Source organism: Natator depressus, chromosome 14 (genome assembly GCF_965152275.1).
Source record: "Natator depressus isolate rNatDep1 chromosome 14, rNatDep2.hap1, whole genome shotgun sequence".
NCBI classification, from domain to species: Eukaryota; Metazoa; Chordata; order Testudines; family Cheloniidae; genus Natator; species Natator depressus.
Genome location: NC_134247.1, coordinates 22,486,157 through 22,501,178, shown reverse-complemented (window position 1 = coordinate 22,501,178; position 15,022 = coordinate 22,486,157). Strand labels below are relative to the sequence as shown.

The 15,022-nt window shown below is 44.5% G+C and overlaps 1 protein-coding gene across 2 annotated transcripts in view; it reads right to left on the bottom strand.

Moving 5' to 3' along the window:
• The window catches only part of STX8 (syntaxin 8), a 355,548-nt gene that overhangs the window by 281,271 nt on the left and 59,255 nt on the right, over positions 1-15,022 (bottom strand). The gene's annotated exons all lie outside the window — the stretch shown is intronic.

Below are 15,022 nucleotides of genomic sequence, written 5' to 3'. Positions count from 1 at the left end.
GCCAGTGAGATTGCAACACAACCATGACACTGCTCATTTACTCAATAAAATATCATGAATTCCAGCTGGAGATTCCTTTTCCCTTCCCCAAGGGCAAAAGATGTTTTTCATGTTTAGGGTGTGGAGAAAGATGCAAACTAACATTCAACCATATTCCAGTCTTTGGGGGAGATCTGTAAGCCCCTCAAACCTGTATGAAAGTTAGACGGCACATGAATAGCAAACTAGCACTGAATTTGCCTCCTCTATGGCCTCATCTACAGTGCGAGTGTGACCGTGTGCTGACAATGGTGAGTGCAAGAAGGTTCATTCCCAGCCCTTTCTCTGACACTGAAAATGTCTCAGCAGTGGGAACAGAGGAACAAATCCTTCAACCCCATTGCAGAAAGAGAGAGAGGGGGTTGGAGGAACTGGGTACCTACTAAAATGTTTATAAAACAGTTTCAACCCATCTCTACGAGAAGTTAAACCATTTTCAACCCCAAGGGAAGCAGAGGGGATCAGCGGCAGACCATCACAGCCAAATATGATTAGTTTTCCTCGTGTAGGTGGGGACCTATAAGCAAGTCCACAGTCTGGTAACCTGAATGGTCATGTCAATGTTTTCTGATCTGAAGTGCCATGTAAAACATAAGGCATACCTCCCCCTGCACCCTCTTCAGAGTATACTCCACAAGTCAAACACCCATTTCTAATATTAACTTAAGCACAGCAGTAATCAATAACGCAGGTTAAAAAGAAAGGTTGGGAAGGTTAAAAAGAAATGGCATGGCTGCCATTTTTCAGTGCCTAAAGTTTATTTTTTTGTATCATTACTACTAGCAGGAATCATTTGAAACCTTTTTTTCCCCCTTTCCAAAAACAAATTTCTTGCTAAAGTCAATAGTGCTGGCCAGTATATGAAATGTTTTTACAGGACATAGCTGAAGAAGAATTGCTTCTCTATTGAAAGGGGGGTTTGTTGGGGACAGGCCATACAGTACATATAAACTGGGGGTGGGGTGGGGGTGACAATCTCTGTTTATAATTCTCTGTCGATAGCACCCAACTCTATTAAGACTGGTTTTTTTACCAGGCTTCTTTAAAACTTATTGTCCTGGGAGACTTGTAAAAAATGCTCTCAAACAGCTCCCAGCAACTCTGAAATAAAAATGTTTTTCTTAATCTTCCTTATAACTCCACAAAATAAACGGTCAGGCAGCTACAATTTAGGAGCATGGAAAATGTTAATGACTTGGATGACAAGCCAGGCCACAGAATTCCCCAAATCCCACAACAATTCTCATGGCCTTTATTCAAACAAGGTCTACTGATTTTCTCTTTCCGATAGACTGAAAATGTTCCCGACTCCTGGAGAATATCTAACGTCTTCGTTCCAACAAAATACCTGAGTTATCCTACTAATTGAGACCCATTTAATCAGGTCTTTCATCCCAATGGATGTTGTCAGTAAAAGTCATCAGGACACATCGCTGCAGAACCAGGAGTAATTCATGAGTACTTCATGCATGAAATTTTTAAATTCTATCTTATTATGGAGGCCCTGGTTGCAGCTCTAACAGAGTTAAGGGCAAGTTGAGTTTTGCACTTGATAAAGAGATTAAGTGCCTGTTTTAAGTAGGACATATCTTGCCCAAAATTACACCACTTATTGTTTAAGTACAAAATGAATTTTCTGGGGATTTACAAGTAAATCAGTTAATTAGTTTATGAGTTAAAATTTTAAAGAGTGGATGCTGTAAGAAATTTAGCATCCGTCTCAGACTTTTTTTTTGTCCTGAATGATCTCATCTCAGGTAGTTGTCGATCTACAAAATAAAATAAATAAAAAAAATGGGCAGACAAAAAATAGAACAGATCTACAGCAATGGGTCGTTTTTGAAAAGACATTTTTAGGATTCAGAGTAACAGCCGTGTTAGTCTGTATTCGCAAAAAGAAAAGGAGTACTTGTGGCACCTTAGAGACTAACCAATTTATTTGAGCATGAGCTTTCGTGAGCTACAGCTCACTTCATCGGATGCATACTGTGGAAGCTGCAGAAGACCTTATGTACACACAGAGACCATGAAACAATACCTCCTCCCATCCCATTCTCCTGCTGGTAATAGCTTATCTAAAGTGATCATCAAGTTGGGCCATTTCCAGCACAAATCCAGGTTCTCTCACCCTCCGCCCCCACCCCCACACAAACTCACTCTCCTGCTGGTAATAGCCCATCCAAAGTGACCACTCTCTTCACAATGTGTATGATAATCAAGGTGGGCCATTTCTTGCACAAATCCAGGTTCTCTCACCCCCTCACCCTCCTCCAAAAACCACACACACAAACTCACTCTCCTGCTGCTAATAGCCTATCCAAAGTGACCACTCTCCTTACAACGTGCATGAAAATCAAGGTGGGCCATTTCCAGCACAAATACAGGTTCTCTCACCCCCCCCCTTTTTTTTTTCCCAAAAAACACACACACACAAACTCACTCTCCTGCTGGTAATAGCTCATCCAAAGTATCCACTCTCCCTATAATGTGCATGATCATCAAGGTGGGCCATTTCCAGCACAAATCCAGGTTTTTTCACCCCCCCCCCACCCAAAAACACACACAGAAGCCCATTTCCAGCATAAATCCAAAATTAACCAGAACGTCGGGGGAGGGGGGGAGGGAAAAACAAGGGGAAATAGGCTACCTTGCATAATGACTTAGCCACTCCCAGTCTCTATTTAAGCCTAAATTAATAGTATCCAATTTGCAAATGAATTCCAATTCAGCAGTTTCTCGCTGGAGTCTGGATTTGAAGTTTTTTTGTTGTAAGATAGCGACCTTCATGTCTGTGATTGCGTGACCAGAGAACTGAAGTGTTCTCCGACTGGTTTATGAGTGTTATAATTCTTGACATCTGATTTGTGTCCATTTATTCTTTTACATAGAGACTGTCCAGTTTGACCAATGTACATGGCAGAGGGGCATTGCTGTTTGGGGGGGGGGGGTGAGAAAACCTGGATTTGTGCTGGAAATGGCCCACCTTGATTATCATGCACATTATAGGGAGAGTGGATACTTTGGATGAGCTATTACCAGCAGGAGAGTGAGTTTGTGTGTGTATGGGGGTGGGGGGGGTGAGAAAACCTGGATTTGTGCTGGAAATGGCCCACCTTGATTTTCATGCACGTTGTAAGGAGAGTGGTCACTTTGGATAGGCTATTAGCAGCAGGAGAGTGAGTTTGTGTGTGTGGTTTTTGGAAGGGGGTGAGAGAACCTGGATTTGTGCAGGAAATGGCCCACCTTGATTATCATACACATTGTGAAGAGAGTGGTCACTTTGGATAAGCTATTACCAGCAGGAGAGTGAGTTTGTGGGGGGGGGGGGCGCGGAGGGTGAGAAAACCTGGATTTGTGCTGGAAATGGCCCAACTTGATGATCACTTTAGATAAGCTATTACCAGCAGGAGAGTGGGATGGGAGGAGGTATTGTTTCATGGTCTCTGTGTGTACATAAGGTCTTCTGCAGCTTCCACAGTATGCATCCGATGAAGTGAGCTGTAGCTCACGAAAGCTCATGCTCAAATAAATTGGTTAGTCTCTAAGGTGCCACAAGTACTCCTTTTCATTTTTAGGATTAATGGTCTTTTTTTCACTATTCTTTACAAGTGAAAGTTTCTCTTTCAGCAAAGGCTGAAGAATAGTGTTCTCCCTCAGAGAAACTCATGAAGAAATGCCCTATTTCAAAATGGCTGCTGTCTGTAGTCTCAGTCCCATTAAGAACAATCATGGACATTTTGAAAATGACAGCTTAACTCAGAGCTGCCTATGCCCTCAGTCCTGATGAGAACAATTGATATTGGTAGGCATTTTGAAAGGGCAATACCTTTGAGTTTCTATGAAGTTTTATGTGCCAGCCTCTCAATTATGAGAAACAGAAGCAAAACATGACCATTAATCTTAAAGTTTCTTTTCAAATACCATCTGCTGCATCAGATCTATTCAACAGGGAATGCCAAAAGGGAAACTTGCCATACATTAATATGATGGATTTCTGTTAAGTTTAACCTTAACTCTGAAGTTCTTGGATTTATAATGCTTGGTTTTGAGAAAACTGCACTATCCCTGTAATTTGTTTTTACCCTAAATTACTGACATGTCCTCCCAAACTTACCTCCATCTTAATGTACTTTTGGTCTGGGAATACTGAGTATATTTAAGGTTTTTTTAAATTAATTTTAAAAATTAAAAAATCTTGCGTGCCAGAAAGAAAAACACTAATTTCACTGGTCTCTCGAGGACTACCACCATAATCAACCAGGGGAATTGGATTAGGATCTATAATCAGTAAAATATTCCCTCAACTCCAAGAGTGACTAAATTTGCTTTGTTGCTTTTCTCCACTACTTTAACAAAGTCTATTCCATCAAGTGTTGAGAAAACCAATGCCATGCTGTCGCTGAAAAAGTAAGTTTCTGGCTGTAATGATTGTGAAGATGAATTATGAACGTGAATGGAGTGTAAATTGACTCAGGGTCAAACAGGGGAACCTGCAAAGCACCTACCACTTATGTTGCTGCTTATAGTTTTGCCAAACAGCAAAAGGTGTGAAATTACCAAGACTCTTTTTAGTTTCACTGGCGTTTCAGAATCCTGCCAGCAACAGTGACATTACCACCAATCATGTCCATTTCATGCCACTGCTACTTGCCTAAAGCTAGGCTAGAGCTATTTTCATGACAAAGTGGCCCAAAAAAGGCTGGGAGGGAGAGTTAGAGAAGCAGATCCCACTGCCCACTTCCCCACTCACTCTTCACAGCGGGCAGAATGCTCGAGTTGGAAATGACAAGATGAAGCTCCTTCCCCTTTATAGAACTTAAATGGAAATACAGCTTGAAGTCCTCTACTCTAGTCAGAAGCGGACACTAAAAGAAAGCACTACTGAATTAGAAATCCCAGCTGCATGGGGAAAGGGAGCCTGGGTTTCTCACCAGCTGTTGCCCTGGATCTCACTAGCCTTCCCCCACAACTTAGCCCTGGTCTACACTACGGGGTTAGGTTGAATTTAGCTGCGTTAGGTCAATTTTAAAATGAATGCGTCTTCACAACCAACCCCGTTCTGTTGACCTAAAGGGCTCTTAAAATCGACTTCTGTACTCCTCTCCGGTGAGGGGAGTAGTGCTAAAATTGACCTTGCTGGGTCGAATTTGGGGTAGTACAGACGTAATTTGATACTATTGGCCTCAGGGAGCTATCCCAGAGTGCTCCAATGTGACCGCTCTAGACAGCGCTTTGAATTCCAATGTACTAGCCAGGTACACAGTAAAAGACCCAGGAAATTTGAATTTAATTTCCTGTTTAGTCAGTGTGGCACAGAAGCACAGGTGACCATGCAGTCCCCCCAGAATCGCAAACAAGCTCCAGCATGGACCAAAAGGGAGACACTGGATCTGATTGCTGTATGGAGAGAAGAATCTGTGCAGGCCGAACTCCGATCAAAAAGAAGAAATGCTAATATATATTCCAAAATCGCACAGGGCATGGTGGAGAGAGGCTACAACAGGGACACACAGCAGTGCCACGTGAAAGTTAAGGAGCTCAGGCAAGCCTACCAAAAGACAAAGGAGGCGAACGGTCGCTCCGGGTCAGAGCCCCATACATGCCGCTTCTATGATCAGCTGCATGGCATTCTAGGGGGGGGGACCCTACCACTACCCCACCACTGTCCGCAGACGCCTGCAAGGGGGGAGTCTCATGCAACAGGGAGCAGGATTTTGTGGATGAGGAGGAGGAGGAGACTGCACAGCAAGCAAGCGGTGAATCCGTTCTCCCCAGCAGCCAGGACCTTTTCATCACCCTGGAGCCAATACCCTCCCAAGGCGGGATCCCCGACCCTGAAGCCAGAGAAGGCACCTCTGGTGAGTGCACATTTGTAACTACAGTACAGGGTTTAAAAGCAATAGTGTTTAATGTTTGATTTGCCCTGAAGAATTGGGATGCATTCACAGCCAGTACAGCTACTGGAAAAGTCTGTTAACGCGTCTGGGGATGGGCGGGAATCCTCCAGGGACATCTCCATGAAGCTCTCCTGGAGGTACTCTGAAAGCCTTTGCAGAAGGTTTCTGGGGAGGGCTGCCTTATTTCGTCTTCCACAGTAGGACACTTTACCACGCCAAGCCAGTAGCAAGTAGTCTGGAATCATTGCAGCACAAAGCATGGCAGCGAATGATCCTGGGTTTTGGTCGCATTCAAGCAACATTCGGTCTTTATCTTTCTGCGTTATCCTCAGGAGAGCGATATCATTCATGGTCACCTGGTTGAAATAGGGGAATTTTTGTAAGGGAATAGTAAAAGGACCCTGTTCATGCTGGATTGTTTGCGCTTGGCTAAAAGGGATCATCCCGGAGAATAGCCACATGGCATGGGAAGGGGTGAAGGGATCATCCCAGAGAATAGCCATGTGGTGGGGTGGGGGGAAGTGTGTGCTGCACATCCACCTGAAAAACGCAGCCCCTCCAAATTCTGTTGCCCAGCCGTGTGTGATGTGTCACCACACCAGCAGGCGCTCAATATAAAAGACAAAATGCGACCTTGTACCTAAAGCACATGTGCTGTCTGCTGTGAATTGTTTGATTCACTTTGAAAGAGTCTCCCTTAACCGCCTGCCCTCCTCCCCAAGTTCCATATCCTCCTCACCCAGACTCCCAAGAACACGGGGAGGGGGTGAGGCTCCGGGCACCCAGCCACTCCACTCCAGAGGATGGCCCAAGCAACAGAAGGCTGTCATTCAAACAGTTTTGATTTGTAGTGTGGCTACAATAAGCAATGTGGCCTTGTCCTTCCCTCCTCCTGCACCCCACCCCACCCGGGATACCTTGTCAGTTATCTCTTTTTTTTTTTTTTATTTTTTTTTAATTAATAAAAGAAGAATGCATCGTTTCAAAACAATAGTTACTTCATTTCCTTTGCCAGCTGTGATTGAAAGGGGGAGGGTGGCTGGCTTACAGGGAATTAAAAGCAACAAAAGGGGTGAGTTTGCAGCAAGGAGAAACACACACAGCTGTCACACTGTAGCCTGGCCAGTCATGAAACTGGTTTTCAAAGCTTCTCTGATGCGCAGCGCGCCTAGCTGTGCTCTTCTAACCGCCCTGGTGTCTGGCTGCTCAAAATCGGCTGCCAGGCGATTTGCCTCAACCTCCCTCCCTGCCATAAACATCTCCCCCTTACTCTCACAGATATTATGGAACACACAGCAAACAGCAGTAACAATGGGAATGTTAGTTGCGCTGAGGTCTAACCTAGTCAGCAAACAGCGCCAGCGAGCTTTTTAAACATCCAAAGGCACATTCTACCACCATTCTGCACTTGCTCAGCCTATAGTTGAACTGCTCCTTACTACTGTCCAGGCTGCCTGTGTATGGCTTCATGAGCCATGGCATTAAGGGGTAGGCTGGATCCCCAAGGATAACTATTGGCTTTTCAACATCGCCAACGGTAATTTTCTGGTCTGGGAAGTAAGTCCCTTTTTACAACTGCTCAAACAGCTCTGAGTTCCTAAAGATGCGAGCGTCATGGACCTTTCCCGGCCATCCCACACTGATGTTGGTGAAACGTCCCTTGTGATCAACCAGGGCTTGCAGCACCATTTAGAAGTATCCCTTGCGGTTTGGCAAGGTGGTCCAGTGCCAAGATAGGGATGTGTGTTCCGTCTATCACCCCACCACAGTTAGGGAACCCCATTGCAGCAAAGCCATCCACTATGACCTGCACATTTCCCAGAGTCACTATCCTTGATAGCAGAACGTCAGTGATTGCACTGGTTACTTGGATCACAGCAGTCCCCACAGTAGACTTGCCCACTCCAAATTGATTCCCGACTGACCAGTAGCAGTCAGGCATTGCAAGCTTCCACAGGGCTATCGCCACTCACTTCTCAACTGTCAAGGCAGCTCTCATCTTGGTATTCCTGCGCTTCAGGGCAGGGGAAAGCAACTCACAAAGTTCAAGGAAAGTGGCCTTACGCATGCAAAAGTTTCGCAGCCACTGTGAATCATCCCATACCTGCAACACTATGCGGTCCCACCAGTCTATGCTTGTTTGCCAGGCCCAGAATTGGCGTTCCACTGTATCAACCAGCCCCACTGCCGCCATGATGTCCCAGGTGCCACAGCCTGTGCTTTCAGGAACGTCTGTGTCCATGTCCTCATCACAATTATCCTTGTACTGGCATCTCTTAGCCCGGTTCTGCACATACTCCAGGATAATGCACGAGATGTTTACAATGCTCACAACAGCAGCGGTGAGCTGAGCAGGCTCTATGCTTGCCATGGTATGGCATCTGCACGGGTAACCCAGGAAAAAAGGCGCGAAATGATTGTCTGCCATTGCTTTCACGGAGGCAGGGAGGGGCAACTGATGACATGTACCCAAAACCACCCTCGACAATGTTTTTGCCCCAGACATTGGGAGCTTAACCCAGAATTCCAATGGGCAGCGGAGATTGCGGGAACTGTGGGATAGCTACCCACAGTGCACCGCTCCGTAAGTCGAAGCTAGCCATGGCATTGAGGACACACTCCGCCAACTTAATGCGCTTAGTGGGGACATACACAATCAACTGTATAAAATCGATTTCTAAAAATCGACTTCTACAAAATCGACCTAATTTCGTAGTGTAGACATACCCTTAGTCTTTTGTATCTACCTCTCACTAGCAGATAATCTTTCAGCTAGTGGTTCCACCTATTTACCACTTCATCTCTCTAAAATAAAGAAATAGAGTATCTAATAAAATGCTAATTTATAATCTTTAACTTAACTCTGCAGCCCCTAATTCTGGTCTGGCACAATAAGATTTTAAAAACTAATCTTAGTCTCTGGAGCTTCTGTGCATTATATATAAGACCTTGGCAGTGGGGAGATCTTCACTGCTCCTCTTTAAGAGCAAATAACCTTGTCTGACAAAAGCATTAGCAATATGAATGTCAAAATAAAGCATCCCTTGGGCATTTCAATAAACAATCAGAGCATCAATTTAACACATGAACAGGACAGTGCATAAGCTAAATAGATTCTATTCAAGGCTAGACATTACCATATGCTTCCCACTACAATGAACCAAACTACCATAAACCAGTGGAAGAAACCCGGTTGATCTCATTGTGCACCCAGTTACACCAGTGTAGGGGAGAGGAGAATCTGCCCCAACATGCCTAATGTTCGTCTTTGACTCAAACTCAGTCCATCTAAAAACAATTTTTGCCTCCTAATGGCAGGCTGGAGGTCTGAGCAAGCCAGAACAGTACTGTGTAGAATACTTATTTTAATATGAAATATTACATTTGGAGGGGCAGGGGGCAGAGACAGTCACAGCTCAGCCAAAAGAAAATATCCCCCGCCTATCTGATTTTCTATTCTTTTAAAATTATCAAGTTTGGGAAAGCAACTTTAGAGTTCAATTCACACTGCTAATTTTCTTTGGCAAAAGACCATGTTATCAATAAATACCGGCTAAAATCCCAATTATAGTACACGATACCCACACCCTGCTACATAGAAACAGAATAAACAGAGAGACGTGGAAAAATGTAACCATCAAAAAATAAAGGCAGGTAACAAGCCTATCTGAAATTACATGCCAAGCAACTACATTAAACAATGCTAAGTTTGTAAAGTCAAGGACTAAAAAATTAAGGAATGCCAGAATGAAGGTTGCCCATCCTAGTGCCCCATGGCCCTCCCTTAATTCTTTATACCAGTATCCCCCTCTGCTACCCCATCCCCGCCCTCCCCCCAGTCCGGCTCCTCACCTCCCTGCATTCCAATCAGGCAGCTTACTTGTTTCTCCTCCTTCCTGCCAGCAGGGGGAGCATTAAAAGTGGGGGAGGGGTGAAGGAGAGAGAGTGCGAGAGAGAGCCTGCATGTCCTTGCACTCTCGTTCTAGTGCCCAGCACCAGGGTAGTCCCTAGCAGTTGGGAGGTGCAATTGCAGGGAAAGACCTGCTCAGCCTCTCCAGATCTGAGATGGGCCACACTCAGTACAGATTAAATCTTTGGAGGATTTAGTTGCCGAACTCTAAAAGGTCTCTATTGAGCATGTCCCAAGTGAGATTTTCAAAGGTTCAAAATGTAACCAAATATGGGCAAAGTTTGACAGGAATGAAGAAAGGCTATGCAGATGATAAAGTGCTGTTGGCAGATTCAGAAGGCCTGATGAAGTTAGTGGAGTTTATAAATTAATATGGCAAAGAACAGAGTCTAGAGTTGAATGTGGACAAGACAGAAAACTACGGTGGCACGCAAGGATTCTGTGAAATATGCAAGATTCCAGTGAACGATACCTCCAGACAGCAAGACAGACATTATTGCTACTTAGGAAGCATCATTACAGAAGATGGGAGATCGGATACTGAAGTCAGCACCAGAGTAGCAAGAGTGAAAGACACATTCTGGAATAATAAACACCTGATGAGAGGGAACATAAATCTGTTTATATTCCAACTCTTAAAAAACTTACATTTGGTTTGTGTTAAATTACAGCTGTGACACACGTACACACAAACAATAAAAGAATAAAGAACCTACAATCCTTCGAATGACGGTGTTATGAAAGAATTATGAAAACATCATGGATAGACCGTGTAATCACCAAAAAAGTATTGGAGATGACTGGAACTCTCTAAGCAGAGAGCTTATGAAAAGAAAGAGTCAATGTGCAGGGCACATTTTAAGGGGTTCAGAGGGCAATGCATGTTTACGTGCACTGGAAGGGAAAGTTGATGGCAGAACACATGGCAGAAAAAAGTTATCTTGGATGGCATGACGAAGTGGGGTTTTCCCCCCTTGTTGTTATATGTGAGTCTTATGGTCTTGTATTAATACTGTGTGTACCTCAGTTTCCCTGTGGACTGCACCAATGCCTCGGTGGTGGGAATATGGGTGTCTGACTTTTGCTGAGGCCCTTGGGGGCAGGTGAGGCTGTCCACTTGTCTGCACATAAGCAACGGACGGGCCCTTTGTAACTTGAGAACCAGGAGGGGGATGCGACCAGGTGACACTTTGCCCGGGAAGCAGGACAAAGACCATAGGAGGGGCAACGGGCGTGTCAGAGGCCAGACAGCTGGGTCCAAGACAGTCTGCTGTGGTGGAACTGGAGAGGAGGGGAATCCAGGGTGTCTGGCCTGGGGTTTCCCCAAGATGGACTTTGCTGTAATTCATGATGTCTGTGCTTACAAGATCTGTTCTACGCTGTGTTCCTGTCGACCCACAAACCAACTGTTTTACTCACTGGCTGAGAGTAACTGCTGACTGCAGAGTTGGGGTGCAGAGCCCCTCTGGCTTTCCCAGGGATCCTGTCCAGGTGGACCTGCTGTGGGAAGTGCACGGTGAGAACAGGGGCGCTGGATGCTCGGAGGTCAGACCCAGGAACGCAGTAGCCAAGGAGGCTTTTTGCCTTGGGCAGCGTGCCCTGAGCGGAGTCATGCTACACCAGAGTCCTGGCTGGCTTCATACAGAGCAATCCCAGAGCATCTGGCTGGTGACTCTGTGACAGATGGTCAACGTGGTATCCTGGCTGAATTAAAAAGAGCATTCATCCACACAGATTAGCAGAGAATCATATAGAATGGTTGCAAACCTCCAGTAATGGAGATAACACACAAGAAGAGGACAACAAAAAAAGACACCTCACTGGCAGCAGGATCATCCCGTGCCAATTTCAAGTCCCTGTTCCAAAGCATGGAGATGCCAGGGCACCTCAACAAAATGGTAAGAATTTAACCTGGTTAAAACAATGTATTTTTTCCCAAACCCTCGTTCTGAAAAATGCCTCCAACTTTTCAAAAACACAACCTGAGGCAGACATCCAGCATGGACAATTTCAGGCCAAACAGTTCAAGTTTGGAAAAGTTGTAAGCCTCTGAAAACAGGCTTTGATAGGGTGCATCTACACAACATTTTGGAGCGAGTCTCCCAGCCCAGGCTGACAGTCTCAAACTAGTGGGGCTCTCACTAGAGCTTTGAAAATAGTTGGACAGCCCGGGCTTTGAAGTTGTGGCTCAGGCCGGAGCTGTGGCTCTGAAGCCCACCAACCTCCCTAGACTTCAGAGCCTGAGCTCCATCCCAAACCGCAAGCTAAAAGCACGAGCTGTCCAGCTATTTGTAGAGCTCCAGTGCGAGCCCCATAGCCTGAGTCTGTCGGGCCAAGCTGGGAGGCTTATGCGAATATACTTTATATAGACGTACCCATAATGGGAAGGGTTGAGTAACTTTCCTACAGGCCTCTCTATCTGTGCTGCCTACCTAATGCATCAGGGGCACTGAAATTTTCAATCAGGCGCTCCCAGGGAAACACATCAGCTGGCTTGATAAATGATAGTCGGCTGCCTTGAGTTATTGTCATCTTTAGTTTCATTCTTGCATTACAGCCTATTTCAGAACACTGCAATCTGCATATCTTTAGGACTTATATTTCAGAATGCGTTTCTACCCTGATGCTTGAACAAAGATGCCGTGATCTGAACTGACTGAGCATCTACTTTACCGTGACATGTAGAAATGTTACCTACAAGAGTATGCTCTGCTGGAGTGAGCAGAGGGGCATGATTTAGTTTTGTCTGCTTCCCGAACAAGGGATCACCACTGTCTATGGCATAACAGAGAACCATACTAGCCCTTGATACACTGTCTGTGGTGTTTACTACTACCTAAGCGGTATTAAAAAAAAACACATTATACTCAAAATGCCTGCGGCTACCAGCAGAATTATCTACACTAACATGCCCAGTGGCACTGACTGGTGGGGGTGGCAACAGAAGGAAATTATTGGAAGTCTAGTGTCCTTCCCCCTCCGCAATCATCTGCAACACTAAGGCAGTACAAAGGATATATGCTTACAAGTCAGGCACCAAGGTATCACAATGAAGCATCTAAGTGCATGGGGCTTTATGGATATTTTTTTAGGAAAGAAAATCTATTTACAATATCAGTGATCACAAAAGGGTTCAAAGTCCATAATAGATTTACTCCATTCAGATGAATTACAAATTGGTATTTCATTATCTGAATTTGCCTTTTATTTCATTTGAAACACATATCCATCCCCATGTCATAACACTGGGTAATGAATCAGAATCCTAATAAAATTATTTGGTTCTTTGTTTTAAAATCACCCCAATGTTGTCTCTTTAGAACCTTAACTTACAACACTTTAGAAACACATGGTATCTTTTTATCTGGTCACATTAACCTCAATTATGTTTACAACTGAAATATACAATCTAGTTTAAGCAAACACTTGTGCCCAGTGCTGCTCTAATTCTACAGATGTCTACAATTAATTTTGTAGACACTCAATCTAGAAATCGCTACTCATGGTGCCATTTCAGTGTCTGAGTTTAGCTGAGCATCACCTGCCATTATCAAGGCTATTTCTGAAAGCAGATCTCTACTAATCATAGAATATCATCGTTGGAAGGGACTTCAGAAGGTTATCTAGTCCAACCCCCTGCTCAAAGCAGGACCAATCCCCAATTTTGCCCCAGATCCCTAAATGGCCCCCTCAAGGATTGAACTCACAACCCTGGGTTTAGCAGGCCAACGCTCAAACCACTGAGCTATCCCCTCCCCCCAACCACTGAGCTACTGTAGTGCTATTTAAACAGGCAAGAAAGCCGTATCTTCTATTCAGGTGTTGCACAGTGAAGAGTTCTGTTTATACATAAGACATTAGTGGAATATCCAATTTTATCCTGCTTTATTTCTCACTCTGGTTGGAACATTACAAGAAGTCATTTAATTCAGCTTTCTGGTCCAGTGAGGCACTGATTACTAAAGTACTTCCATATGTTACATTTATTTATTGTAGAAGGGATCAGGGAAGAATTCTAACTATCTGGCAATTGGTAAACATTACAGGGGATCAATTTTTGACATAGCCGCCATAGTTCTGCTTTTGGGAATTGCTCAGTGATGGAAATGGGCTGGAACGGTCTGAACGTCAGTCTGGAGGGACGTTCCTATCTCAACCGGATCTGAACCATATCAGCGGTCTCACTGAAACCTACCAACACCATCTCACCTTCTACATAGAGTTCAAATGCTTCCCTGTAGATTTCAAGCTCTGCACAACTCTGCGGTACCCTGCATCTCTCTCCACTGTCCACCTCCCGCTGACCTCGATCCTCAATACACACCTTCCACCTCAGGAACTCCTTTTGCACTGTGTCACTTCTCTTTGACCCTCCTTTCATGCTGCCCTACCCTGGAACTTCCTCCCTAATACTGGTGTGGAAGGCTGTGAAAACCCTCCTCGCAACACACTTGTCCCACAAAGCTTATCAGTGGAGCTCTGTAGCTCTACCATTTCAAACACTGCTGCAAAATTGGGTGAAGAATCCACCTTCTGGTCATGCGGTGCTTTGTCCACCTAAATTGTTGCCCACTGTTCATCCATTTACACTATAAGGCCATGGGACAGGGACTGTGTCTCTTGGATATTTTGTACAGTGGCCAAGCACAATATTAGTGTTCAACAAATCAAAAGAAAAACATTAATAATGCCACAACAACAACGATGTCGGTGAAACCAGACAATCATTACATCCTCAAATGAACTTGCACAGAAAAATCATAAAAAAGAAAACACCATATCACCTTGGGACAAACACTTTTCATGGTGATCACTCCGTATCTGATCTTTCAATACTCATCCTCAAAGGAAATCGGCACAACACCTTCAAGAGCCTGAGAACTTAAATATGTAACTCTGCTAGACACAAAAAACCATGGACTCAGAGACGCTGGTTTTATGGCTTATTACAACAATTTATAACACCCCAACACTGCCTGCTCCCTTTAATTGCCCACTTCAAACCCCTTATTTATAAAACATTCTAACCCTCAATTGCTCATTTCATTTCAAGTGCCTGCCTACAACGAGCATTATTTAACAATCTGTCCCAGCTTATACTTAGCTCACTCTGATTTTCTTCCCCAGACCTGAAAGAGCTCTGTATAGCCTGAAAGTCTGTACCTTCCACCAACAG